The sequence below is a fragment of the Mirounga angustirostris genome, unplaced genomic scaffold (assembly GCF_029215605.1).
Source record: "Mirounga angustirostris isolate CCGP_5_RB_7025 unplaced genomic scaffold, mMirAng1.0.hap1 SCAF_8, whole genome shotgun sequence".
NCBI lineage: Eukaryota > Metazoa > Chordata > Mammalia > Carnivora > Phocidae > Mirounga > Mirounga angustirostris.
Window position 1 is genome coordinate 45,965,361 of NW_026991716.1, and position 3,572 is coordinate 45,968,932.

General features: G+C 39.8%; 1 non-coding gene across 1 annotated transcript; it reads right to left on the bottom strand.

The window, feature by feature from the left end:
- Positions 1 to 2,071: 2,071 nt before the first annotated feature.
- On the bottom strand, positions 2,072 to 2,203 carry LOC123838086 (small nucleolar RNA SNORA51). The gene has a single exon (XR_006789420.1). It is a non-coding gene; the product is annotated as a small nucleolar RNA SNORA51 (small nucleolar RNA).
- Positions 2,204 to 3,572: the final 1,369 nt, after the last annotated feature.

Consider the following 3,572-nt stretch of genomic DNA (forward strand, 5'->3'; position numbering starts at 1 on the left):
ATGTTGACAGACATAGACTGAGTTGGCTGTCACAGTAAATAAGGGTTGATTGAAACAGTAAAGAAAAAAAGAAAAAATAAGAATATGCTAAATAAGACAAGAGTCAAGAGAAAGCCTTCATTGACAGCCATTATATGTTATTTGCATTTATAGTTTGGATGGAAAAACTTGAATTAAGTTTCATCCCCCCCAAAATCACTTTGAATTCTTTATACTGTCTTGATGATCAGAAATCTCAACTTAATTTAGTTTTATTTTTTTTAAAGATTTCATTTTTAAGTAATCCTACACCCAAGGTGGGGCTCAAACTTATAACCCCGAGATCAAGAGTCATATGCTCCACCAATTGAGCCAGCCAGGCACCCCTCAAATTAATTTTAGAACACTATATGGTGTAGAGTAGCTATTAAATAAATGTTTGGATTAATAGATTCATTAAAAAGGAAACAATGCAGACAACACTTTGTGAAGTTTACATTTGAAGAGAAAGAGGTAGATTTGCTGCTAAAGGAAAGAAATTAAGTGTTCAGTAATTTATTTTCAGTGGGAAATATGAGAATTTTAAAGGCAACAGGAAGAATTTATTGAAAGAGAGAGGTTGGAATATAAGCAAGGACAAAAGTAGTCCTCAGCATTAACAATCCCTTACTGATTAGATATATATAGGATATAACATTTGCTAATATTACAAAAGGTGAGTCATTTTAGACTATCTTTGGTTAAGCACTAAATACTATAACTTATTCCCTTTAAATGAACCATGAAGATCACTTTAACTATAGTAAGTGAGTCATCACAGCCCCAGCATTATATTTTTTATAACTTGTGCTGAAATTAATGTTATGTCTTTCCTTTGCGTCAAAAATATAGCACGTGAATCTTAAAATAATCTGGCAAATAAGTTATTCATGATACGGTTATTTAATTCTGCTAACTAAAGGAAGAAAAAAATCATTCTGCGTGTGAAAACAATGTGATTGTCTTTGAAGACATAAACTTTAAACAGGTAAAAGGTGATGCATTTCCAGCAGCGGCAGCCACACCTCGGAAACAGGGAGGAGGGAGCGTGTCCCCGGGGTCTTTCCGCTCCACTTGAGGATAGCTGCCGGTCAGATATATTGAACAGTTTCGGGGGCTGCTCTGCCTCAGTGAGCAAAGCTATCAAAGAAACCAGCAGAGTAGCACACTTCCGACGGGGCTGGGGAAACAAAGGGTAGAGCATTAAACACACACAACAAACACTCCCGAGGAGAGAAACTACAAAAATGAGCAATCAGTCTCTGTGTGAGAGTACTATTTTTTTTTTAAGGTGAACTTATTCACCCATTTGAAGATCCAATTTGCCAAATTACAACATTTGAAAATTACAGTGATCTGCTATCATAACAAAGGCGTTGATGTGTGCGGACACCATGTGGGTTCTGATGCTGCTGCCTTAGTCGATTGTTCTTCAAGTGACTGCCTGATAATCCTCACGCTTTATCTCCTCAAGGATCTCTTAAGGTCTAAAGAAATGAAATCCTTGGAGGTATCGTTGAGAGACCTAAGATATGCAAGAGTGAATTTCTAACATGGAAGAGCTTACCACAGGCATCTTTTCCACTTGGGTGGAAAAAAAAAAAAAAGAGCATCTCTCCTTTGTGGTCCACTTGGCAGGGCTAGATCCTTGGCCGGTTAACAGCATGATCAGAGCAAGTAGGAGTCCGGCCGCTGGAAGGGGCCCTTCCTAATTAGTGTGGTAGCGACACATGTCCTCTTAGATGCAGCACCGGAACAGGATGTGGCTTTGGCAGTACTCTTTCTCGGAACAAAAACATGAAGAATATGGGGCATCTGTCTGTCCATCAACTCTCTAGGTGACACACGGAAAGTCAGCAAGACCTGGATCTCTGTCTTCAGCACCCTTCTGACATCCAAAAACACAAGTGCCTCCATAGCCTCAAGTCATATCACCTTCCACGGTGTTCCTAAGCAGAACTCAAAAACTAAACCTTCTTTGTTAGGAACTGTACTTGCAAATAATTCCTTCAGATTTCCATCTTAGTTCCTTTTGTTGTTATGGAGCCTTTTCAACTGTTCCCAAGGATATTGACAAGGACTCAAGAGAGGGCCTGCGCTGGGGTGTGTATGGGTAGGTTTACTCTGCCTCCTCTTTCGGTACAGTAGGTGTAAGAACACAGCCAGTGGTAAGCACCAGGAGGCTACCCAACTCATTTTAAGACCAAAGACATTGGGGCTTTGTCTAAATGAAGAAGCACTTCCAGGAAAAAAAGGGAAAGTGTGTCAGTTATGTCAGATGGCGTCTCGCATTTCTCTACCCCAAGTTCAAACCTTCTTCTCTTGCTTACAGGCTCAGTATCTTCCAAAGGTCAAGAGTCAGTACTGGTACTAAGCAATGGGAACATAAGGAGTCCTAATTTAAAGTCCTGAGTCTGGGCTTCTGCTATCACTGTCCTTATCTGATTCCTTGTGATCCAGCTGTGACCATTTGCCCAGTTATGGTCAGTTAGCACCTGCACGTAATCTACACTATAACCCATCAGCCACTAACTGCTCTTTATTCAGCCATGTCATAAGCTGTGATGTATAAAAAAACCATCCGCATGACTGCCTGAGGCCCATAAAGTCAAAGAGAGAGCTAGATTCACACCAAAAGGAAAACTTGTGAACATTTGTATTTATAAACTGGTGAGCTTTATTTGACAAATTTCATCGAGGATTTTAATGGACTCTGGATTATAGCCAGGGAAGATAAAGTAGAGGTGACAACCATGTATTAAGTACAGTCATTGTTAAAAAGAGGATGATGAAATTGCTCTTTTAGTTTTACCACTGGTACATGAGTTAAAACATAATTTAGATGAGACTTAACAGTTATTTAAAATAATGGATGGGGGGCCTGGGTGGCTTAGTCGTTAAGCATCTGCCTTCAGCTCAGGTCATGATCCCAGGGTCCTGGGATAGAGCCCCGCATCGGGCTCCTTGCTCAGCGGGGAGTCTGCTTCTCTCTCTCCCTCTGCTTGCCGCTCTGCCTACTTGTGCTCTATCTCTCTGTCAAATGAATAAATAAAATATTTAAAAATAAATAAAATAAAATAAAATAAAACAAAACAATGGAAAGTAAACCAGCCCAGGTGTTAGGAGTCAAACATGCTCTTGTGCAGGGCAAGAGGCATTTCCACATACCCCAGTTAAGATACTAGGCAAGTCATTTAGTATCGTCTTTTCTCTCATGTGTATCTATATCTGTTAAACAAAAGATTCATGCACATAATCTTCAGTTCCAAATTTATTGGAATCTGTTAATGACTATAGAGGAGCCCCCCACCCCACCACCCCTCATCTCCCTCCCCTGGCAACCTCACCATAACCTCAGTGTAGACTGGATATTTTCAGCTGATTCAGAGTTTGCATGTTGTATTATATTGACTTTTACACTGTCAAAAGTGCTAAAAAATTTTAAAGTCAATCTGGTCATGTTACATAGTATGTTAAAGCCGGCTGCTATAACAGGCAAACCCAGAAACAGATGAGAAGACAGTTGATTTTTCATTCAAGTAAAGACCAGTAGT